The sequence below is a fragment of the Chlorocebus sabaeus genome, chromosome 1 (assembly GCF_047675955.1).
Source record: "Chlorocebus sabaeus isolate Y175 chromosome 1, mChlSab1.0.hap1, whole genome shotgun sequence".
Taxonomy (NCBI): domain Eukaryota; kingdom Metazoa; phylum Chordata; class Mammalia; order Primates; family Cercopithecidae; genus Chlorocebus; species Chlorocebus sabaeus.
Genome location: NC_132904.1, coordinates 106545374 through 106570694, shown reverse-complemented (window position 1 = coordinate 106570694; position 25321 = coordinate 106545374). Strand labels below are relative to the sequence as shown.

The window sequence follows — 25321 nt, the reverse complement described above, 5'->3', positions numbered from 1 at the left end:
TGGGAGCGGATTGGACCTGCTACTTTAGAGCATTCTCTTACCTTTAGAAAGAGCCCTCTCGAGCATTAAGAATGAAAGTATTATAGTGCAGGTTCTCATATGACACTTGTGTTCTGCTGGGAGGTTTTTCTTATTTTTTAGAAACACATATTCAGGCCTGGCACGGTTGCTCATGCCTAGAATCCCAGCACTTTAAGAGGTGTAAGCAGGTGGATCACCTGAGGTTAGGAGTTCGAGACCAGCCTGGCCAACATGGTGAAACTACATCTCTACTAAAAATACAAAAAAAATTAGCCAGGCGTGATGGTGCATGCCTGTAGTACCAGCTACGTTGGAGGCTGAGGCAGGAGAATTGCTTGAATCTGGGAGGCACAGGTTGCAGTGAGCCGAGATGGTGCCACTGCACTCCATCCTGGATGACAGAGCGATTCAAAAAAAAAAAGAAAAAGGACATATTCAGATTTACTTTAAAATGAAGTTCCGTACATACATATTGAGTAAAACAGTGGTCCCCAACTGCTTTGCACCAAGGACTGGTTTCATGGAAGACAAATTTTCCATGGGCTGGGAATGGGGTTGGGGGGTGGAGGGGATGGTTTTGGGGTAAAACTCCTTCACCTCAAATCATCAGGCATTAGATTCCCATAAGGAGCGTGCAACATGGAACCCTCGCATGCGCAGTTCACAATAGGGTTCGCTCCTTTGAGAATCTAATGCCGCTGCTGATCTGACAAGAGGTGGAGCTCAGGCCATGATACTTGTTCACCGCTCAGCTTCTACTGTACCCCCCAGTTCCTAACAGGTTGTTTTTAAATGCTTTTTTTTTTTTTTTTTTTTTGGCAGAGAGTATTTGACTCATCCCATTTCTGAATAAAACCACAACAATGTTGTTTATGTTGTAAATCTTCAGTTCCCCCAACTTGCTGGTTAAGCCTCCCAAAGTTCTCTAAACCTCCTTCTAGCTAAATGTCAGTATATTTGAGATAATACCTAAAAATGTAGAACCAATGTTCTTCATAGAAATATGATGTTTGAGACTTATTTATATGACAAAAAATGGTCACATGTGTTATTTAAGGTGGAGAACTTTTAGAAGCAATTTGCTCCTTTCACCTTGAATTTGGCCTGCTCTGAAATGAGTTTAAGGTCATGCAGGATTCTTTCTGATATGTCATGACATTACCAAAACACTTTTATTGTTTCAAAGTCCACTTGAAATGCTATGACACATCCATCATCGTTTGCTCTCACTCGCTTCGAAAGGGGTCTAGCTGAGAATCCAGCTGGTCTCATTTCTGATCTTTGAGCTAAAATCCTGGGTTAAAGCACATTCTTAATATGCCATAGATTGCTGCAAACAATACTCTTCTTAGCTATTTATCTTTAGCCATTTCTTCCAGTGCAGAAATTCATTGATATAACTCTTGCCATTTTGTTTGTCGATTAGTAAAACTCCCCAAAGTAAAATCTACCTGATCTTCTATAATTTTTTCTCCTTGATTTTCATCTGTTAATGTTCTTTTTAGAGCAAATCCTTTGAGTGAGTTTGACTCTGAGCTATTGTCATCAGAAGCAGGAAAAGAAAGCTTCTGCATGAAAAGTCAAGATCTAATGACAGAAAGAGATTTTGAGTTATCTAGCCATGAATTTATGAAGGGATCTGCAGAGCTGGTGATTGCATCCTCCAGCTTGAGGTATCACATAGTTGGCAGCCTTGGAAGAACTGCTGGGCCCCTCCAGAGTTGATTATAAAGTTATTGACCCAAGAGAAAGAACAGAGACTCTGAGTGATGTTCTGGTCCTTTTCCCACTGCCCCCAGGGCTTCTCCACAGCCCTGTCATCATTAAGGAATTAAAGGTGACATCTAAAGCCATGGACAGGCCAGGCGCTATGGCTCATGCCTGTAATCCCAGCACTTTTAGAGACTGAGGCAGGTGAGTTGCATGAACTCAGCAGTTTGAGACCAGCCAGGGCAACATGGTAAAACCTTGGCTCTACAAAAAATACAAAACATTATCTGGGCATTGGGGCGCATGCCTGTGGTCCTAGCTACTCAGGAGGCTGAGGTGGGAGCCCCAGAGGTCGAGGCTGCAGTGAGCCAAGATCATACCCCTGCACTCAAGCCTGGGTGACAGCGTGACCCTGTCTCAAAAATAAAATAAAGCCATGAACAAGATAGAACTGACTGGTTTCCTCATGGATAGATCCCTATAGCCTTGGGACCAGACTGTACCCAAATTGCTAATCAACTCCAAAGGCTGGCACAGTATGGTGTATTTAGACTCATGGGCTTTTTGCTCTCAACCTTCAGACCTTTCTCTCAGGCTCTGGGCTGATTTTAGCTGAGGGGACCAGATTAGACCCAGTCTGCAGGTCCTCCCTCTTGGATCCCTGAGGTGGGAAGGGGCCTGGGGTGTGTCAGATGGAACTGGTATAAATAAGATGAACTCATTTCCTAAGCACACACGCCCCGTGGCTGCTCAACAATTTCTCTTGGGATTCACGTCACTAAGGTGTATGTGACTGTGACGTGAAAGAGTGAGTGTTTATACCATGATCTTACATTCACATCATAATTCTGGATCAGAACGTTGCAAAATCTATATGTTAGACTCCTTTTGTGGCCAAAAGTAATTCTAGCCAGGCTGAGGTCAGAGTGTAGAGTTTGTGGACGCACCTTTATTTTGGTGCAATCTGTACATCATTGCATTTCCTCAGCGGCATTCCATTCCCCTTCATCACCCAACCATCAACTAACCGTGACTAAATGTTAATTTACAAAATGTGGAAAGACATTCAAGGTCATGCCTTTTCAACTGAATGCTGATAATACGAGTATTCGAGTTGAGTTTTCTTCTTTCTTGCCTGACTTTCCTATTCACTTTCTGTGTCTTCATGCAGGCCTCTGGCTACTGACATACGGGCAGCTTTAGGATAAGGACATACCTGGTGTTCTGAATGTGTGTATCCCCCAAAGTCTGCAATCTCAGCTGGAACTGGATGGACCAGTATTCCCTCACCCAGGGCCCTGGCTCATGTTTCTCTCCTCTTCTCAGTTTACTGTTGGATTTCCCTTTCTTGCTATTCTCTTTCTCTCCAAACCCCTCTCAATTGCCTTTCCTAAAGACAGACCTTAGCAAGATGGGCCGGGACTTGGGACTTCGCACGGCACCCTGCAGTCCCAAGCCAGCATCTACTGCACCCCATCTTCAAGACTCTATCCCCCAAACAGATGCTGGAAGGCATCAGCTTCTGAGAACCCACTTTTTTCTGCATGACTAGCTTGTATGGAAGAATCTATGGAGAGGATTTCCAAGAATTTCCCACTTTTTCAAAAAATGTATGTGACTTATATTTGGCTTCAATCCAAGAGCAAACTCAGTGGTGAACAGCTCCATTTCTGTGCACATGTTGGTGGAATCTACAGAAATCGATGCAACATTTCTTTCCTGTCTGGGCTGTTTGTATAATTGTATATAAATGTAGCAATAAATATATTCTACCATCAGCCTGAGCCTTACTGCACACTTGATCCTGCATCCTGGTGGTAGGCTGTGAATATCGCTTGCCTGCCCCACTTCAGGTTCCCATCTTCTCTGATTTCACAGTTACTTCAGACCTGGCCAGTGTTTGGAGAAAGAGCGTTGAGGAGAGTTCAGTGGCAGAGCTGGGATGTGAAGCAGCATTATTAATTCATAAGATGGCACTAGTCCTAGCACTTTGAGATGTTTTGAATGTCCAAGGAGTGAAGCTTAGAGGATTGGGTGACAGTTTGTGACACGAGTCAGCTGCATTACCAGTCACTCTGGCCGGATGCAGTGGCTCACGCCTGTAATCCCAGCACTTTGGGAGGCTGAGGTGGACGGGTCACATGGTCAAGAGAGCGAGACCATCCTGGCCAACATGGTGAAACCATGTCTCTACTAAAAATACAAAAATTAGCTGGGCATGGTGGTGCGTGTCTATAGTCCCAGCTACTTGGGAGGCTGAGGCAGGAGAATCGCTTGAACCTGGGAGGTGGAGGTTGCAGTGAGCTGAAATTACACTACTACGCCCCAGTCTGGGTGACAAAGCGAGACTCTGTCTCAAAAAACAAAACGAAACAAAAAGCAAAAGTCACTCTTACAGCTTTCAAGAGCATGTTGTGCTGTGATTATTTGATTGGTACTTGCTGGGCACAAAGGTGCCCCTTAAAGATTTTCAGAAAAACCCCACAAAATGTACCAACATGACATAGAATTTTCCATCTGTCACTGATGTTTTTCAAGGGTATTAAGTCTAGTTATTTTAGAGAAAACCTCCTCCTACAGGGGACGCATAAACAAAATAACCTTTCACTAGGCAGATACAATATTGTTTGTCTAATATCAAGGAATATTTATTCCCAAAGTGGTCTCTTGTAATTTTCTTGTGAAATCTTTGGTTATCAGGCACTTTTATAACTTAATGGATAACCACATAGTTGTGGTTTCTTATCAAATTATGGTTTCTCAGGCCTCTCCTTGATTATAAGTGGAAGTTGGCATAAAATCTTTCAGTCATAAGACCTGGGAATGCAATGAAACGAAAAGTTGTAATATCCGGCTGGGTGCAGTGACTCACCCCTGTAATCCCAGCACTTTGGGAGGCTGAGGTGGGCAGATCAGTCGAGGTCAGGAGTTCCAGACCAGCCTGGCCAACATGACAAAACCCCATCTCTACTAAAAATACATAAATTAGCTGGCAGTGGTGGCGGGTGCCTGTCGTCCCAGCTACTCGGGAGACCGAGGCAGGAGAACCGCTTGAACGCGGCAGGCAGAGGTTACTGTGTCTCAGGATTGTACCACTACACTCCAGCCTATTGTTATCCCATGGCAGGGGCAAACAGCACTTGCGAGATTACTTTTTGTGTAATAAAAAATATAGTCTGGAAGAGAGTTGAGGAAAATCATCTGTCAAGCTCTTTAAAACATTGAACAAGTAACTCTGAACAATTGTGCCACGTCTGTTCTTATTCTCACCTTTTAATGGATATATTAGGGAACCTGAGGCTCCAGGTCAAAGATAAAGAGGGCACAGTGTGGGCCGCTGCCTTCAACAGCTAATTCCTGTGCAGTGCACTGGGCAAAAACCTTTTCTACACATGGCTTTTTCTAGCCAGGACTGGTGATACGAAGAGACATTACTAGAAAATATATGGGACAAATTACCAATTGCTTCGGTTTATAGTGCAGTAAAAGAGAATCTCAGTTAGAGATAATGCTGTATAATCAAAAGTTTAGTTTATGGAGCTGTGAGTGATTGAGAATTTTCAGCCTGTGGGTGTTAAAACCTGGGCATTTGCTGCAGCTCTGCCACTTATTCGTAGTTGGAACTTGGACAAGTCACTCCAACTCTCAGGGCCTCCGATTCTTCTGCTGTAAAAATGAGGTGTTTGGACTCAATGATTTCTAAAGTTCTTTTTGCTCTTAGAGTCTCTTCTTTGGAAAAGGGAAAGGAGTAGCATAATTTTCATGTTAAAGGGGTAGGTCATTAGATGGCAAAAATGTGCAGTTGAGAGGAGAAAAGAGTTTATTTGGTTTTATAGTTTCAACATTTATTTTAGATTTAGGGTGTACATGTGTAGGTTTGTTACATGAATTTATTGCATGATGCTGAGGTTTGGGGTATAAATGATCCTGTCACCGGGGCAGTGAGCATGGTACCCAATAGGTAGTTTTTCAGCCCCTGCCCCCGACCCTCTCTCCCATCTCTAGTAGTCGCTAGCATCTATTGTTCCCATCTTAATGTCCATGTGTGCTCAGTGTTTAGCTCCCACTTACAAGTGAAAACATATGGTATTTGGTTTTCTGTTTGTATGTTAATTTGCTAAGGTTAATGGCCTTCAGCTGCATTCATGTTGCTGTAAAGGACATGATCTCTTTATGGCTGCATAGTATTCCATGGTCCATATGTACCACATTTTCTTTATCCAGTCCACTGTTGATGAGCACCTAGGTTGATTCCATATCTTTGCTATTGCGAGTACTGCTGTGGTGAACATATAAATGCATGTGTCTTTTTAGTAGAGTGATTTCTTTTCCTTTGAATATATACCCAGTGATGGGATTACTGGGTCAAATCATAGTTCCGTTTTAAGTTCTTTGAGCAATCTCCAAACTGCTTTCCACAGCGACTGAACTAACTTACCTTCCCACCAACAGTGTATAAGCATTCCCTTTCTCCACACCTAACGAGCATCTGTTTTTTTGTTTGTTTGTTTTTTGTTTTTTGACTTTTCAATACTTAACCACTCAGACTAGTGTGAGGTGGTATCTCATTGTGGTTTTGATTTGCATTTCTCTGATGATTAGTGATGTGGAACATTTTTTCATGTTTGTCATTGCTTGTATGTCTTCTTTTGAGAAGTGTCTGTTCATGTCCTCTGCCTACTTTTCAACGGAGTTATTTGTTTTTTGCTTCTTGAATGATTTAAAATTTTCAGAGACTCTGGATATTAAACCTTTGTCAGATACATAGTTTGAGAATATTTTCTCCCATTCTGCAGATTGTCTACTTACTCTGTTGATAGTTTCTCTTGCTGTGCAGAAGCTCTTTAGTTACATTAGGTTCCACTTGTCAATTTTTGCTTTTGCTGCAATTGCTTTTGAGGACTTAGCCATAAATTCTTTGCTGGGGCCAATGAAGAGAAGAGCCATAAATTCTTTGCTAGGGCCAAGGTTGCAATTGCTTTTGAGGACTTAGCCATAAATTCTTTGCTAGGGCCAGGTTTTCTTCTAGAATTTTTATAATTTGAGGTCTTACATTTAAATCTTTAATCCAGCTTGAGTTACTTTTTGTATATGGTGAAAGGTAGTGGTCTAGTTTCATTCTTTTGCATGTGGATAGCCAGTTATCCCAACACCATTTATTAAATAGGGACTCCTTTCCCCACCACTTATTTTTGTCAACTTTGTCAAAGATCAGATGGTTGTAGATGTGTAGCTTTATTTCTGGGTTCTCTACTGTGTTCCATTTGCCTGTGTGTCTGTTTCTATACTAATATCATGCTGTTTTGGTTATGGCAGCCTTGCAGTATAGTTTGAAGTTGGGTTATGTGATGCCTCTGGTTTTGTTCTTTTTGCTTTGGATTGCTTTGGCTATTTGAGGTCTTTCTTGGTTCAATATGAATTTTAGAATAGCTTCTTCTAATTCTGTGAAAAATGACCTTGTTCGTTTGATGGGGATAGTATTGAATCTGTAAATGGCTTTGGGCAGTAGGGCCATTTTAATAGTACTGATTCTTCCTATCCCTGAGCATGGAATGTTTTTCCCTTTGTTTGAATCATCTATGATGTATTTTAGGTTTTTTTTTTTTTTTTTTTTTTTTTTGAGACAGAGTCTCCTCTGTCACCCAGGCTGGAGTGCAGTGGCATAATCTTGGCTCACTACAACCTCCATCTCCCAGGTTCGAGTGATTCTCCTGCTTCAGCCTCCTGAGTAACTGGGACTACAGGCACACAACACCACACCTGGCTAATTTTTGTAATTTTAGTAGAGATGGGGTTTTGCCATGTTGGCCAGGCTGGTCTTGAACTTATGATCTCAGGTGATTTACCTGCCTTGGCCTCCCAAAGTGCTAAGATTACAGGCATGAGCCACCTGAACAGGCAAAAGCTTTTTCTGCATCTGTTAAGATAATTATATGGTTTTTGTTTTTAATTCTGTTTATCTGGTGAATCATATTTACTGATTCGTGTATCTTAAACCAGCCTTGCATTCCAGTCATAAAGCTGACTTGATCATGGTGAATTAAGTGGGTTTGATTTGCTGGTATTTTGTTTCGGATTTTGTGTCTGTGTTCATCAGGGATATTAATCTGTAGTTTTCTTTTTTTGTGTGTCTTTGCCAGGTGTTAGTATCAGGGTTGGGCTGGCTTCATAGAATGAGTTAGGGGGGATTCCGTCTCCCTCTATTTTTGGGAATAGTTTCAGTAGAATTGATATTAACTTTTCTTTGTACATCTGGTAGAATTCAGCTGTGAATCCATCTGGTCCAGAGCTTTTCTTGGCTGCTGGGATTTTTATTACTGATTCAATTTTGGAACTTGATACTGCTCTATTCAGAGTTTTGATTTCTTCCTGATTCAATCTTGGGAGGTTATGTGTGCCCAAGAATTTATCCATTTCCTCTTGATTTTCTAGTTTGTGCTCACAGATGTGTTGATAATAATCTCTGAACATCTTTTGTATTTCTGTGGGATCAGTTGTAATGTCACCTTTCTCATTTCTGATTGTGCTTATTTGCATATTCTCTCTTTTGTGTTCTGTTAATCCAGGTAGTGGTCTATTGATCACTTTTATTATTTCAAATAACCAACTTTTGGTTTTATTGATCCTTTGTATGGATTTGTGGGTCTCAGTGTCAGTTCTGCTCTGATTTTAGTTATTTCTTTTCTCCTGCTAGATTGGGGGTTAGTTTGTTCTTGTTTTTCTAGTTCCTCTAGGTATGATGTTAGATTGTTAATTTAAGATATTTCCATCTTCTTGATGTAAGCATATTTATTTATTTATTTATTTGAGATGGAGTCTTGCTCTCTATCACCTGGGCTGGAGTACAGTGGCACAATCTCGGCTCACTACAGCCTCCGGCTTACTGCAGCCTCTGCCTCCTGGGTTCAAGCAATTCTCCTGCCTCAGCCTCCTGAGTAGCTGGGATTACAGGCACACATCACAATGCCCATCTAATTTTTGTATTTTTAGTAGAGGCGGGGTTTCACCGTGTTGGCCAGGCTGGTCTCAAACTCCTGACCTCAAGTAATCCACCCAACTTGGCCTTCCAAAGATGTAGGCATTTAGTGCCATAAACTTTCCTCTTAACACTGCTTTTGTTGCATCACAGAAATGTTGGTATTTGTGTCTCTGTTTCCATGTATTCCAAATAATTTTTTTTTTTGAGACAGAATTTCGCTCTTGTTGCCCAGGCTGGAGTGCAATGGCATGATCTTGGCTCACCACATCCTCCGCCTCCTGGATTCAAGCTATTCTTCTGCCTCAGCCTCTCAAGTAGCTGGAATTACAGGCATGTGCTACCACACCTGGCTAATTCTGCATTTTCAGTAGAGACGGGGTTTCTCAATGTCGATCAGGCTGGTCTTGAACTCCTGACCTCAGGTGATCCACCCACCTCAGCCTCCCAAGTAGCTAGGATTACAGGCATGCACCACCACACCTGGCTCATTCTGCATTTTCAGTAGAGACGGGGTTTCTCCATGTCGGTCAGGCTGGTCTTGAACTCCTGACCTCAGGTGATCCACCCGCCTCGGCCTCCCAATAGCTGGGATTACAGGCGTGAGCCACCACACCTGGCTGAAAGATTTTTTTTTTTATTCCTGCCTTAATTTCATTGTTTACTGAAAAGTCATTCAGGAGCAAGTTGTTTGATTTCCATGTAATTGTGTGGTTTTGAGAGATCTTCTTGGTATTGATTTCTATTTTTCTTCCACTGTAGTTCTAGAGTACGGTTGGCATGACTTCAGGTGTTTTAATTTATTGAAACTTGCTTTTTGACTGAGCATGTGGTCAATCTTCCAGTATGTTCTGTATGTAGATGAGAAGAATGTACATTCTGTGACTGATGGGTAGAATAGTCTGTAGATGTCTCTTAGGCCTGTTGGTCAAATGTCAAATTTCAGTCCAGAGTTTTTTGGTTTTCTGCCTTGATGATCTAATGCTGTTGGTGGAGTGTTAAGGACCCCACTATTATTGTGTGGCTGTCTAAGTCTTTTCATAGTCCAGAAGTACTTGTTTTGTTAAGCTGGATGCTCCAATGTTGGGTGCATATATATGTTTAGTATAATTAAGTCTCTTGTTGAATTGATCCCTTTGTCATTTTGTAATGCCCTTGTCTTTTTTTTTTTTTTTTTTTCTATTGTTCATTTAAGGTTTGTTTTATCTGATATAAAACTTGTGACTCCTGCTCTTGTTTATTTTCCATTTGCATGATAGATCTTCCTCTAACCATTTACTCTGAACCTATGGGTGTCATTACATGTCAGTAGGTCTCTTGAAGATGGTAGATGTATGGGTCTTGTGGTTTTTTTAAAAATCTAGCTTGTCACTCTGTGCCTTTTACGTGGGACATTCAGAATATTTACATTCAATGTTAATGTTGATATGTGAGGTTTGGATCCGATTGTGAAGTTATTAGCTGGCTGTTTTGTAGTTTCTTTTGTGCAGTTGCTTTACAGGGTCTGTGAGCCATGTACGTAAGAGCGCTTTGTGGTGGTAGGTATTGTTCTTTCATTTCCATGTTTAGAACATGGAAATGTTAAGTCTGGTCTGGTGGTAAAAAATTCTTGTAAAAAAATTCTTGTAAGTCTGGTCTGGTGGTAAAAAATTCTCTTAGTGATTGCTTGTCTATAAAAGAGATTATTGCTTTGCTTCTGAAACTTAGTTTGGTAGGATATAGCATCTTTGTTGGAATTTCTTTGAGAATGCCGTAAGTAGCCCCCAGTCTTTTCTGGCTTGTAAGGTTTCTGCTGAGAAGCTCCCTGTTAGCCTGTTGGTGGTGTTTGGTTACATGAATAAGTTCTTTAGTGGTGATTTCTGAGATTTAGGTACACCCATCACCTGAGCAGTGTACACTGTTACCCAAAATGTAGTCTTTTATCCTTCACCCCCATTCCACCCTTCCCCCCAAGTTCCCAAAGTCTGTTGTATCATTCTTATGCCTTTGCATCCTCATAGCTTAGTTCCCACTTGTAAGTAAGAACATACAATGTTTGGTTTTCCATTCCGGAGTTTTTTCACTTAAAATAATGGTCTCCAGCTCCATCCAGGTTGCTGCGAATGCCATTATTATTATTATTATTATTATTATTATTATTATTATTATTATTGAGACAGAGTCTCCCTCTTGTTGCCCAGGCTGGAGTACAGTGGTATGATCTTGGCGCACTGCAACCTCTCTGCCTCCTGGGCTCAAGTGATTCTCCTGCCTCAGCCTCCTGAGTAGCTGGGACACAGGGGCGCACCACCATGCCTGGCTAATTTTTGTATTTTTAGTAGAGACGGGGTTTCGCCATCTTGGCCAGGCTGGTCTTGAATTCCTGACCTCAAGTGATCCGTCTGCGTCAGCCTCCCAAAGTTCTGGGATTACAGGCGTGCCATTCTTTTGTTCTTTTTATGAATAGCCATATGCACTTCTGTTGGCAGGTTTTATATTGGGCAGTATGGTTTGCACTTATGGATGGCACTTATGGGTAAGTGGATGGCACTTATGGGTAAAAGCCGCTGCAGCCAACACAGATGGGCGTATACTTGATCCTTGTTACTGGAAGAGGCTCTCTTTTTCCTCAGGCAATGGGTTGATGTGTGCAGTGCGCCATGGTCCAAGCTCCCTGCTCAGCCCGCGAGGGGGAAGCCAAGATGGGTGGGTGGGGGGGACCAAGATAACTGGGGCTGGACGGGGAAGGACTGCTTACAGGTCCCCTAATGGCAAGCATAAGCACCGGTGCAGAGGAAGAGGTCCAACGGGCAGCCACCAAGCGCCCAGAGGTGTGCCTAGGTGTGGAACTGGGAAACTTCTCAGCTCCAGGTTCTCTGCACAGGGAGTGGGGGCAGCCTAAACTCCTATTCCAGGAGAGCAAGTGGGTGCTCCAGATTGCTGGAGATCTGCCTGGAGGATCATAAATGGCCCCCCGCACCATGATCTCTGCTCAGGAACGGTGGAGTGAATCAGGCCATCAATCTGGGTAAGAGGGTGCTCTATATGCCTGGAGATCTGCCTGGCCATGAAGCAAAGAGAGCGCCCCTTGCACCACAAACTCCGTACAGGAAGGGTGGGGTGATCTAGGCTGCTAATCCATGGGAGCAGGTGCTTCAAATGGCTGGAGGTCTCCCTGCGTGTGGAGCAAAGAGGACCCCGCTACACCAAAGATTCACTCAGGAAGAGTGGAGCAGCTCAGGCTGTTAGTTCAGGTGAGCAGGTGCTCCAAATGTCTGGAGATACGTCTGGGGGTAGAGAGGGCCCTGGTGTGCCACGATCTCTGAGGCACCCAGCAATGACACATGCAGACAGTTCCAGGGTGCCAAGTTGGCTTTGACTACACATCTTTTTGCCCAGGAGAAACTGTGGCAGTGGCAGTTCTCCTCCCCTTCCAGGCCTGTGACAGAGGAGAGCACAATTCCAGTGCCTGCTCCTGGGACACCTTCCACATTTGCTGCCCAGTTCTGGCTGTGGAGGGCCCTACCCTGCTCCAGAACAAATGCTCCCATATCTAACCTGAGACTAACATGCCTGCATGGCTACACTGCCAGGGTCATCAAAAAATGACTGACTTTGTATGAGCCCGGATTAAAAGTAGCATCCTTCTCTTGATCCCAGGTCTGGGAAGATATCTGCCACTTTTCTGTGTCCAAGCTGCTCCCTAAGTTAGCTCCAGGGCGTGGGAGACATGAAATGCTCTCCCTTGGCCTGGGTTGCATAGAACCCCTGCAGAAAGATGGGCCGTGAGGGATTCTCTCACCCTCCTAGGTTCTGGGGGCTTCACTCACTTTTATTGGCTGGAAGCCATCATGGGGGCTGCCTGCCTACCTTCTCCTTGGGATCTGGGGTGTCTTTTGTTATGCTGGTGGATTCCCATTTTCCGTCTTAAATTAAAGCTCACAGAATTGATCTTTATGCACTATTTTGCTATTTCCAAGTGGCTGAGGCGTACTAGGAGCCTGTGATTCACCATCTTGTGGGGAAAAAGAAATGAGTGATGAAGATTGCTTATATTCAGATACCAAAAGATGCATTAAGATAATGACAGGTCAAAGCACCACCTAGTCAAACCCTTTCTGAGGAAACAGAACATACTCAGCTCTCACTTTTCATGCCCTGTTGGCTGGATTTCTTCTTGGCTGTCTTCTGTACAGGGCAGAAAGACTGCAGTGTGTACTTATCATTGGGATGCTCTGGTGGGAAGTTGAAGCCTCAGAACAAGAACCCACTTCTCTTCACCCATGACTTGCCCACACCCATCAGGCTGGGCAGTGGCCCATGAAGAGTGCTTCTGTAACTATCCAGTGTCAGTCCTGGTCAAGTTCTGTTCCCAACTGTGTAAGCCCAAAGCCGATGGGCGTAGCAACACAAAGCGGGGAAGCTAGTCACTAATACTTAGGAAATGCATTGGTTGGGGGCTTCCCTCCTCCCGTGTGGATGCAACTGTCATCAATCAGCACCATACGCTTTCCCTGGTGGCCCATTCATTTGTTTCCAAGGAGGTGGGATGAGTTGCGTGACTGGTGGGTTTGTAGCCCAGTCCTGTTCCCAGATTTTCCTTTGGGGAAGGAGCTGTCTGCAGGAAGCATAAGCACCTCCACGCCATAGTCTGCTCTTCCCTGCCATAGTCTCACGGAGGCCAGGCTCCCACCTGGGAGGGGCAAGTCTGGGGTTCAGTATTAGAAAGCCCAGTCGCCACAGGCATAAGCCCACGTTCTCTACTGCTGGCTTTATCAAGGATGAAGGTGGTCTGACAGCTTCACCGCCTTACTCTTTTGCTTTGCTTCTCAATGGATTTAGCACCGTGGTTCTCACTTGAATGTGCAGCAGAACTGCCTGCCGGAGCTGTGAAAACACACAAGCTGGGCTCTGCTACTAGAGTTTCTGATTCAGCATGTCAGGAGTGAGGCCCAAGAATCTGCATTTCAGACAAGTTCCCAAGTGAAACCGAGGCTGCTGGACCGGAGACCACACTGAAGACCCAAGGAACACTTGGCTAAGAGAAGGCGTTCTGTTATTGTTCCCTGAAACTCCAGAAGAACCCAATGTTCTCAAAGCTGTCTGAGTCAGCTGGGCCTCCTTTGCTAACCTGGGGCTGGCAAACAGTCCTCGGTCAGCATGACTAATTCTTACAAATCAATATCCTCTTCTAGCCCACGGCCTTGGGGAGAAACAAATGGTTATGGATTATCCTCATTTCTGTTCTATGTGGAAAGCAAGATGAGTCAACGGCAGCTGTACGTCAGCCCTGAAATGGCTATTTTAAAACAGAGTTGGAGACATGCTCAGTTCTCCTTGGATAAAACCTTGTACAGCACTGTGCGCAAATAAAGACTTTTTAATAATGACGGAGCCAGTGGATTTTAATGACTTATCATTGAAGTGTAAAAGTACAAACATTTGCAGGTTATGGAACCGTGTGATGAATTTCAGTGGATTCGGGAGAAGACCAGAGCAGAGCGCGCGTCCCCGCAGACGTCCCTAGTGCTTTTCTCAGGCCCTAGCCCTCCCTCCAAGGTCAGCACCGTCTTAAACTCTAACAGGTAGATATGTTTTACTGGCTGGCGCGTTATAAAACTGACATCATTCAGCAGGTACTATTTCATGTCTGCTTTCTTTGACTCCACAAAGGCATGAATTCCTAAAAAGTGTTTCTCGTCTGATCAGCCTTGTTGCTGACCACACATCCTTCACTCTAGCCTCTGTTAGTGGGCTGCCCACCGCACAGGTTTCTGCAACTTCCTGGCACAGTGAGGCTGTTCCGGTAGAGCCAGTTCCCTCTAGAAGTGTCAGCAGCTGGGCCTTCCCATCTCCGGGGCTTCCTTCCGGCCTCCCACCCCCATCAGAAGGGCTTTCCCTTCTCCCCTCTGCCCATTTCATTCAGTCAGAGCAGGTGAGGCTCTACTACCCACCCCTGAAGGCTTATACCTTAGAGGCCCGTGCCTTGCTCTCTGTTCATCGGGGGGCATCTTGCTCTGCACAGTCTCTCAGGGACCTGGATTTCCCTGCACCAGGAGGAACACATGATGTCTTAGGCACCATGTCAGGGAGATGGAGGCTAGAGAACCCCACAGGGCTGTTCACCGCCTCAGCTTGGGAATGACACCTGTCTCTTCTGCCAATATTTCATGATCAGAACTAGTCATGTGGTGAGTTCTCTTGGCTACAAAGGGGGATGGGAAAGGCAGGGAAGCAGAGGGGAGATTTGGTGAACATCCCTGTCGCTGCCACAGTGCTCAGATCAACTCCGTCTCCAAGGCCAGGTTATGTTCTATCATCCCCTCTGCACTTGGGCTCTCATGTGCTCCCTCTCCCTCCCGTTATTCTACAGTATCCGTACCTTGCACACCAGTGGTCTTCCAGGGCACATGTCTGGGACGTTTGTGATTGCTGAGATTTGGGTGTGTGTGGCACTGACATCTAGTGGGGATAGGCTGGGGATGTTGGAAAATATCCATGCACAGGACAGCCCTCCCAACACAAAGCACGGCCCAGTCCTAAGCATCTGTAGCAGCGTGGCCAGAGCCCTGCAGTCCAGGGTGCCATTTCACCTGGCGTAGGTCTTGCCTACTCCTGCTGAATTGCAACTCTGGGGAAAACAATCACGGTGGCCTAAACCAGCCTTGGTGATGGATTGTGGCCTGCTGCCCTGGCCCCTTCAGTGGGCCTGATGACTCCAGGAGAAATGAGGGACAGAAGTGACCAGGGTGTGGAGCAGTGGCAGAGAAAATAGGTCATCTGAGTGATATTTGTAATGGCTTCACCAGACTTAAAAATACAGCAAATAGTCTGGGTGCAGTGGCTTATGCCTGTGATCCCAGCACTTTGGGAGGCGGAGGCAGGAGGATCGCTTGAGACTAGGAGTTGGCGACCAGTCTGGGCATCATAGTGGGACCCTTTCTCTACAGAAAAATAAATTGGCTGGGCTGGTAGCATGTACCTGTAGTCCCAGCTATGTAGGAGGCTGAGGTGGGAGGATCACTTGAGCCCAGGAGTTTGCAGCTGCAGTAACCTGTGATTGTGCCACTGCACTCCAGCCTGGGTGACAGAGCAAGAACTTTTCTAATATCTATAGATATAGATATACATATATTAATAGCAGATGGCAAGCCGAGTAGAGCTTCTCACCTGGAGTGCTCTTCCCTCCCTGTGGACTGGGCACTGGGCTGCATCGCCACCTCTGAGAGGAGCTGGCAGGTCCTGAGTGTGTACACTCAGGCCTGTTGCACCCTGTACCCACCATATTTCTTCATCCGTGCCTGCTTTTTAGTTGGTGATTGAACCAAGGTGCGGGTAACACACATTAACAAGCTTGAATCATCGCCCTTCACTGTCCTCACAGCGGGCTGACTCCTGTGGTCTGGCTGTGCCTAGCACTGGTTTGAGATGAGTCTCATTCTAAGGCCAACTCTGCCATTTTCTGCTGCATGACTTTGGGCAAATCATTTAGCCTCTCTGGATTTTAATTCTGACACCTGTAGAAGAATGATTTGCTCTCTGTAACATATATATTTTATTTTATTCCTCCCCAAATACGTAGAATCTGTAGATGCTCAGCACCCATCTTCAGTTCCTTCTGGTTTAATTAAATGCAGCAATGCTATTCATATGACCTGTCACCCTGGACAGCCTGCTCACCTGGCCCTGAGGGATGGTTGTCAAAAGGTGCCCTAAAGGCAGGAATGAAGAGACTTGGTACAAGTTCTGAGAAACCATTGCCCATGGCAATGAGGAACAGGATTACCCGAGAGAATATCATTCTCCTATTCATTCATTCAATAAGGATTCCTCTCCTCTCCTCTCCTCTCCTCTCCTCTCCTCTCCTCTCCTCTCCTCTCCTCTCCTCTCCTCTCCTCTCCTCTCCTTTTGTGACAGGGGCTGACCCTGTCACCCTGGCTGGAGTACAGTGGCAAGATCTCAGCCCACTGCAACCTCTACCTCTCAGACTTAAGGCATCCTCCCACCTCAGCCTCCCAAGTAGCTGGGATTACAGGTGTGCACCACCACACCTGGTTTGTATTTTCAGTAGAGGCGGGGTTTTGCCATGTTGCCCAGGGTGTTCTTAAACTCCTGAGCTTGGCAATCCACCGGCCTTGGCTTCCCAAAGTGCTGGGATTACAGACATGAGCCACCACGCCCGGCCACATTCATTCAACAAATATTTCTGACCCTCCTCAAAGTCCCGGGCACTGGAGATGCTGCAGAACAAGTGGCGTCTCTGCCCTCCTGGAGTCCCGCCTCTTCCGCATCTCCCTCGGCGCCCAGCACTGGGGCGAGGACTCCATGGAGCTCAGTAGTCCTCACTTGCTGGGTGCTCAGAGGAGAAGAGTAGAATTGGAAGTCTCAGCGTTTTCCACTCAGAAAGCTGCTAAAGCAGCTGCTGGGTGTCTCTCCCCCACCTTCTCTCGTGCTGACCCTGGAGCACAGTAGGCATGGGAGAGGGTGGCCGAGGAAGGAACAGGGAGGGGTGAGGGGTGTGCAGATGGCCAGATGAGAGGGTGCTTGTACCCAAGTTGTCAGGAGTTGACTGAGTTGCTGGTGAGTCCAGGGTGTGTCTGAGTCTGAGTCTGAGGTGGTAACTACGTCTCAGAATAAAAGCAGCCCCCTCTTTTTTTTCAGGCTGCTGCTATGGGACAGTGAGGCTGATTTAAAATGGCTCCGCCCTGGTGAACCACCTGGTGTGTGTGTGATAACACGGCCTGGGACGCCTCTCTTCCCTGGCTCTGTTGGAAGTTGGTAGATACGCTCCAGACTGTACAGCCTGGGACTAGCCTTTGTCCATTACCATTTCTGGGAACTCCTTCATAGTCACACATTGTAAAATGAAGGCACAGGGGCCATGCCCCCATTCTTAGCCACGCCCTGAGGCTCTGCTGCCCAACTCATCTAGGCCCCCTGACCTCTTGCCTACCAGGGCACAGGGCAGTTTAAGATACTGGGAAGGGGCCAACCTCAAGTAGCTCACGACCTTAGAGGAGCACTAAGATGCAGCCGTGGCTGGGCGTGGTGGCTCACCCCTGTAATCCCAGCACTTTGGGAGGCCGAGGCGGGAAGATTATGAGGTCAGGAGTTCGAGAGCAGCCTGGCCAACATGGTGAAACCCCATCTCTACTAAAAATACAAAAAAATCAACTGGGCGTGGCAGCAGGTGCCTGTAATCCCAGCTACTAGGGAGGCTGAGACAGGAGAATCGCTTCAACCCAGGAGCTGGAGGTTGCAGTGAGTCGAGATCATGCCATTGCACTCCAGCCTGGGTGACAGGGAAAGACTCCATCTTGGAAAAAAAAAAAATGCAGCCTTGAGCTGGTGTGTGTGTGTGTAGCCTGGGTCCTGGCCACTACCTGAGCTGCTCTAACCCAGGCAGATCCAGACGCATTCCAAGGTGATACCTGGAATGGGGCAACCAAGCAGTTTTATCCATTCATTCATCATATGGGAAGTGAGCAACCAAATAAAGTCCCTGCCTTCACGCAGTGCATGTCCCAGGACGGGGACTGAGCAATAAAGGAGCCACACAGTTCATCCAATGGTGGTTCGTGCTGTGGAGGAATAGAACATGGGGCACATCCAAGAGGGGGTACTAGAGCTGCAATTTTCTAAATGTCAGGAAAGTTTCACTGAGAAGGTGATGTTTGAGCAGATACCTGAAGTGAGAGAGGGATCCGCGCGGCACCTGGAAGGATAAAGCCAGGCAAAGGGAATGACAAAAATGTGGAGATTGCAGGGAGCCGAGATCGTACACAGAGCAAGACTGTCTCAAAAAAAAAAAAAAGAACAAAGTCCAGAGCAGTGCAGGGAGGCCTAGAAGCTGTGGCATTCTACAGCTGGATCTGCAGGTACAACTTACCTTGTTAGATTTTATTAGTATGATTTTTAGACAGAGTCTTGCTCTGTTACCCAGGCTGGAGTGCAGTGGCGTGATCTCGACTCACTGAAACCTCTGCCTCAGCCTCCCGATGAGCTGGGATTACAGGCACCCACCACCACACCTGGCTAATTTTTCTATTTTTAGTAGAGACAAAGTTTCGCCATGTTGAGCAGGCTGGTTTCAAACTTCTGACCTTGGGTGATCCGCCCACGTTGGCCTTCCAATGTGCTGGGATTACAGGCATGAGCCACCATGTCCGGCCTAGATATTTAAGAGAATATTCTGATTACTCTGTGGAGACAGGATTTAGGAGGGCACAAGTGGAATAGGGAAGATGGGGCCTTAACATCCTAGAGACAATGGAAAGGCGAGGGTAGTGACAGGAACGAACATTTGCTGGGTGGTGGCTCTGGGCTGAGCGTGGGACTTCCTGGCGTGCTGTTTGTTGCCGCTTTTTGCCACTGGGGCTCAGGTCCAGGATTCCACGTGTGATGGATGGTTACAGGGCAAAAAGCTTATCCAGCATGACCCACATAAAAAGCTTAGTTTGATCCTACTTCCGAAATGTTTCTGGCATTGGTTCCCCTGCTCCTGGCCCTTGGGTGGGCCTTTTGTGAGCTCTCCTGGATGGCCGTTGCGGCAGCTTCCTCCTGGCTGAACCCCTCTAGTCTAATCACCCTCCTCAAAATTGTGCTCCACCATTTGGTACCCGTGTAAAAATCTTTGGTATTTTCCCTGGCCCCGGTACTACCTGTTTGCAGAGACCCAAAACTCGAATGTCTGTAGGAGCTTGGTATAACAAAATCAGCAGGGCTGGTGGCAGCGATCAATGTAGAGAGTACACACATGGCTGGAGGCATTCAGCGAAAAGAGAAACGAGTTGTGCTGGCCAAAGCAGATGCATCTGTCATCAAGTCAAGCCCTGGCGTTCCCTCTTTATAATCTGTAAAGGCTCAAATCCTGAGCTGCTCAAACAGCGGCCTCTGCAGCCTGGCCTCAGTGTCTCTAGCTTCCTCTCTGTGCACTCAGTACTTTGGCCACACTATACCTCTGTCCCTGGAAGGTGCTCTGTCATGCCTTCTTGCTTCTGTACCTGATTTCTCCTGACTTTTCTATTTCCTGCCCCCCAAAAGCTATCAACCTTCGGGACATAGGTCCAAGGCCACCTTCTCTGTGAACCTCTCCCGTCTTCCCACAGCATGATCGTTGGTTGCAAGCATCATAGACGAGTCCCCCTGCCCTGACTCAGGTGATGTTCTCCAGGGTAGAAGCCAATTGACGTAATAGCCACAGCATAGCCCTAAACGTGACGTAGACAGTGGTGATCCTTAGTTCTGTCCCCACACTCTTGTTCAGCATGTAACTTAGCAACTGCATCGATCAGTCAAAGGGGAAAATGAACCCAACACAGCCACTGTTTTTGCACCTCTGATTTGGACAAAGGGGGAAAGTACTAAACCCAAATTCAGAATCAGGATGCCGTTGAGTTCTGCACTAGGAGAGAGGCCCCCCGCTTGCTTTTGTTAGAAAGACTGGGAGAGCTGAAGGTAGAGGATGACATTTACATGGAGCTAAGGATTTTGTCTTTGCTGGTGAAGCAGAGATGGAGGTTATCCCTGGCAGAGGAGTCTGCAGGACACACCCTGGAAGAATGAGAGTGCTTGCCAGGCATACTGTGAGACGGGCCAAGGGTCTAGAGGCCATGGTGGGTGGGGAGGGCAGATGGTGGACCTGGGATGTCACTGTGTGGGGAGTTTTGCATGTTATGGTCAGACATCCCAGCCTGATCAGAGAGGCAGGGAGTGTGCTGGGGAGGTAGGAGGGGGAGTGTCGGGGAGGGCACAGGGAATGTCAAAGTTTCTAAGTATATCGTGAGACGGTTAACTCTAGCTACAGGGTAGAAGGATTTGAGGCGGGGTGGAGCAGTAGGGAGACTGGATAGGAAGTGTTTGCTGTAACAAGAGCTCCCAGGCCGGGCGCGGTGGCTCATGCCTGTAATCCCAGCACTTTGGGAGGCTGAGGCAGGCGGATCACCTGAGGTCAGGAGTTCGAGACTAGCCTGGCCAACATGGCGAAACCCGTCTCTACCAAACACACACACACATACACACAAAAGAGCTGCTCCCAGGCCACGCCAAGGCCCAGCCAGAGCCATAGAGAAGGACGAAAGTGAGGCAAAGGTGATGAAAGTGAGGTCTATTCAGAGGCTGAATGGAGGACTTGGGGGGCTGCGTATGTGCTCTGGGAGGGAGAGGGAAGAACGGGGGCCTAGGTGCAGGCCTCCAGCTGGGAAGGGAATTCTGTCTTTGACACCTCTCATGTCCTGGACTCTGGAGCTGGACATCCCACAACCCTGTGTGGTGGGTTAGAAGATCCCCTTTCACAACAGAGGAAGTCGCTGAGCTTCAAAATTAAGGACCTGCTCAAAGTTGTGCAGTGCAGCAATGGGGGGCACCAGATTAGCAACCGGGTCTGGACCCCACTACCTCACCGCTTCCCACAGGAGTTCGCGCTGTCACGGCCTCAGGCCTCAGCCAGGGAGGGGTTGGAGTCTCACGTTCCTGTCCCCAGGTGGAGGTGGGAGATTCTTCTCCATGAGCGTCTCTCCTTGCCTTGCCTTTTTCTACTTTGCCCCAAGGCATTTTGCTTTATAGCTTGACAGAACCAATGTCTCTGGAAATGTGTTTCTTTTCTCTGGAAGATGCATTTGGACCCAGAAACTCTAGGCCTCTCAGAGGGTCTTTTGGGCAAAGCTTTAGTCATGGTGGAAAGGGAGGTGGTGTGCGCTTGGCCCTCGGCAGGCTGCAGGCCAGCCAACTGTGCAATGTTGCGCTGGTTCCTTCAGGTCAGCAGAGAGGACTCCCAAAGGGCCGGGTGATACTGCCACCTGTTCAGATGAACTACGGCCCTGCAGGATAGGCCTGAGTTAGGGGACGCACCCACCACCCTTGGCTCCTTAGGAGTTCAAGAAGCACAAGCTGTGGCCTGACAATGCCCCTCTAGCTTCCTGCTAGGCCTCCTGAGCCTGGCGTTGCTCAATCCTTGTAATCCTTGGTTCAAATATTTCCTGTGCCACCCCTCTCACCATTTGGCATTTCCTGCTACCAATCTGGAAAGCGGCATCACAAGTCTGTATGTTAAGTTGTGAGAGAGATGGAGAAGGATCTTTTAAAGTCAGTTGCCATCTTCCTCTTTCCCCATCTGCCTACGGTCACTGCTAACAGGGTGATCGCCATGTCCCCAGGCACCGCGTGGCTGTGGGGAGCAGGAGGCGGAGTTGAGAATGTTTACCTTTTTGGATGACTCAGAGCCAGGAGATGATGGAGTGTGGAAGGTAGGAGCCAGGGGGGTACTGCCTGGATGGGCTCTGGGGTTCGTGAAAGCTGGTGCTAGGCTGGACACGGTGGCTCACACCTGTAATCTCAGTCCCTTGGGAGGCTGAGGCAGATAGATCACTTGATGTCAGGAGTTTGAGACTCATCTGGCCAACATGGTGAAACCCCATCTCTACTAAAAATACAAAAATTGGCTGGGTGTGGTGGCATGCACCTGTGGTCCCAGTTACTTGCTTGAACCTGGGAGGCAGAGGGTGCAGTGGGCTGAGGTCGCGCCACTGCATTCCAGCCTGGGCAACAGAGTGAGACTCTGCCTCAAAAAAAAAAAAAAAAAAAGAAAAGAAAAAAGAAAAAGAAAAAATGGCTGGCGCTGGTGTGCCCTCACCCGCACCCGCCTTGGCCCAGGGGCCTCCTGTAGTCCCCACTCCCGCCTCTCCCACTGCTTCCCACCTCCCTTCAATGTAGGCAATGAAGTTGAGCTTGGACTAGAACAGGGATCTTGCTCCAGTCCTCCTTGTCTAATTTGCAGGGTTTCAACGTGTATTGCATTCACTATGGCACAATGTGCTTTGTCCTTGTCTTGTTAATTTGGCAACATACAGAGCAAACCCATAAATCTCCTCCAGAGTTTATTGAATAGCTTTTCATGTAGTTACCAAATTGTATTTGCCATCTCCCTTAATCTTTTCACATGCATATTTGAAAGAATTATTCAAATGAATGATAATTACATCCTTGGAAAGTGGAGAGCAGGGGGGAGAGGGCTTTGAAGGCTGAGACAGAAAGCCTCGCCTCGGGCAGGCCCCCACCCCCACCCCAGGGGCTGAAGGGGGACCCTCTGTACACTGACACCCACCCACCCAGACCTCTGGACAAGAGCAGGAAGTGCATTTAAACACTGTACTTGCCATTCTTTCAGTGCTCTGTTCCTCACTGAGTTCTCCTAGGGAACTAGGAAGGGAATCTGTTTGGTTACCTAATTAAACTTTCCTATTTTTAATCTCATGGTGAATTTGTGCAAAATAGAAAGCACAGGGAAATGCCAGTGGCAGCTGCTTCAGCATAAAAGGTGTTGTGTTTGCAGTGGGCATTGTCAAGAGTCTGAAAGCTAAATAGGCCTTCTCTAAAAACACCCTAGAAGGTCCCTGAGCATGATTGGAAACATTAGAAATAAATGTACTGCCTTTTCCTCTCCGGGGCTACAAAGAATGCTACAGTGGAGACAAGAGTCCAGACTCTGAAATAACCTCCTTTGGACATAGAACCTACCACTCTTGCTTATCAGAGGCAGCGGACCCTGGATTTTTCCAGGGCCTTGAGCACTGAACCCTGGTCAGCTGGCTTGAGTCCCAACCCAAGCCCATCACCAGAAGCCTCAAGACAGGAAGATCTCAGTGAAACCTTTCCCTCTAATCCAAGTGACATCTTTGTCGCAGGTGTTTGTACATGAAAGCAGAGTGATGAAGGTGTGTGGGTCCATGGATGAAGTAAAAATACAGCCCTAGTTTATATTTTTCCTAGTCTCTCCCTGTTCCCAGGTAAAGTTATAGCATGTTCAAGGATGTGCACTTATAGCATAACTGGTTTCATTCCTCAGACCTAAGTTTGTGTAGAATAACTCATACCAAAGATGACAAAGGGCCCATTCCTAGCCCTGCCTTGCAGCACACTTAAGTGGGAAAAAGAATTCTGAAAGCGTGCACAGTGGGAATTGAATCATGAGGTTGTCTTTGAGCAAGTGCTTTTAGCTTTTTGAGTTTTAGTTTCCTCATTTCTAAAACAGGGATAATGCTTGTTTCATAGAATTTTAATTTGTGTAAATATATAGTACGGGACCCTCAGATGTGCGTACTCTTCTTGCTAGCCTCATCTCTCCAACTTTGAAAGTAGCAGTTGTAAACTAGAAGGGAATGCTTAAGGGAAAAACAGTTGCCCAATGTCATCTGACATCTCCCCCAAGATGTACATCGTACACCTGAGACCACACAGCAGCTATTGCTCTGTCCAGGTTGGCTCTGTAGGTTCTTATGGGAAGGGACCGACATTCCTCTTCCCTTAGGTGAAGGGTGTGTGCGGTGGGGAAGAGGTGCAGACAGGTTTGCGGAGCGCCACCTTCAGGAGTAAAAGTGGAGTGCAGGGGATGTTAGTGATGCAGTCGGAAACTGCTTAACTGTGAGATTCTGAAACCCTTTTGTAATCATCATTTGTTATTCCACTTTCCCTATTACAATGCAGATGCAGAGAAAAACCCTTAAACCAAGAAGAGCTGAGTGATGGGAGTAGCAAGGAAATGGGTTCTAAGAACTCTTCGAAGGTTAAAATACCACTTCTGAAATAGACCTCACCATTGAATATATCAAATTACATTGATTGTTAGAATTCACAATCTTCCACAGCATAACTATAGAGACAGGGAAGGCTCCATTGAGAACGTCTCAAAATTACTATGCATTTAAATACCCCTAGTTATTTACATAATAATGGCTGTCACTTACTGAACACACACTATGGATTTGCATGTTCAAAAGGTTTTACTTGTTTCAACTCATTTAGTCTTAACAACCCTTGGAGATGGGGGCAATTATTACTCTGTTTAGAAATTTGCCAATCTGCTACATGTATGATGTGTGGAGCTGGGGTGTGTACTCTTAACCCAAGGCTGATGACTGCGCCTAGAGAGAAATACATTTTTTAAAAGGTTATTTTAAAAATCTTTAAAAAAGGAAACCTTTAAAATGTTAAAAAAATTAAAAATCCTTTAAAAACACAAAAATGAAACCCATTAACTCTAAAACAGCAACAGAGGCTGAGGTGCAAAGCCTAACAAATAAGGATGTTCAACTAATGAGAGACCCAACTGCAGGCATTTTGTTTTGAATAAATTCACTATCACAGTTGCTTTTTACCAAACTCCCCTTCTCACATGCCACTTCATTCATCAATGAGTATTAACCCATTCTTCTCACCCAATGGTATAGGTGGAGAAGAAATAGTCCTTACCCCAGGTAACACTGTTGCCTGATAGAATGTTCTCCTGGATTCTTGGCTCAGCCTGTGGAAGTACCTGGGGAACTCACACCTAATGCTTATTTTGAATATGCTGACTCCTCTGCCAACAATCAAACATCAATAATCAAATCTGCTGACAGAGCCAAAATAAATGGTCTAAATCCACAAGCTGGCACTTACACAGCTTACAGTAATCGAGTAGGGGGAGAAAAGAATACTTAACAATGCAAATGGCAATTTTAGAGAACAATAAGAAAAGCAAAGGTCCAAAAAGCAATGTAGGAGGAGAAACCTGCTCTCTGAAGTAGTGGCTTGTCACGCAGTGACATAGAACGTCCGCATGCTACATCATGAAGATCATGACAATACGGTGACTGCATC

General features: G+C 46.3%; 1 protein-coding gene across 1 annotated transcript in view; it reads left to right on the top strand.

The window, feature by feature from the left end:
• Positions 1–3509, top strand: part of RDX (radixin) — a 95035-nt gene extending 91526 nt beyond the window's left edge. The window contains exon 16 of the mRNA XM_008020782.3: positions 2903–3509. The gene's annotated coding sequence lies outside the window, so the exon portion shown is untranslated. The remainder of the gene's footprint in view (positions 1–2902) is intronic.
• The last annotated feature ends 21812 nt before the right edge of the window (positions 3510–25321 follow it).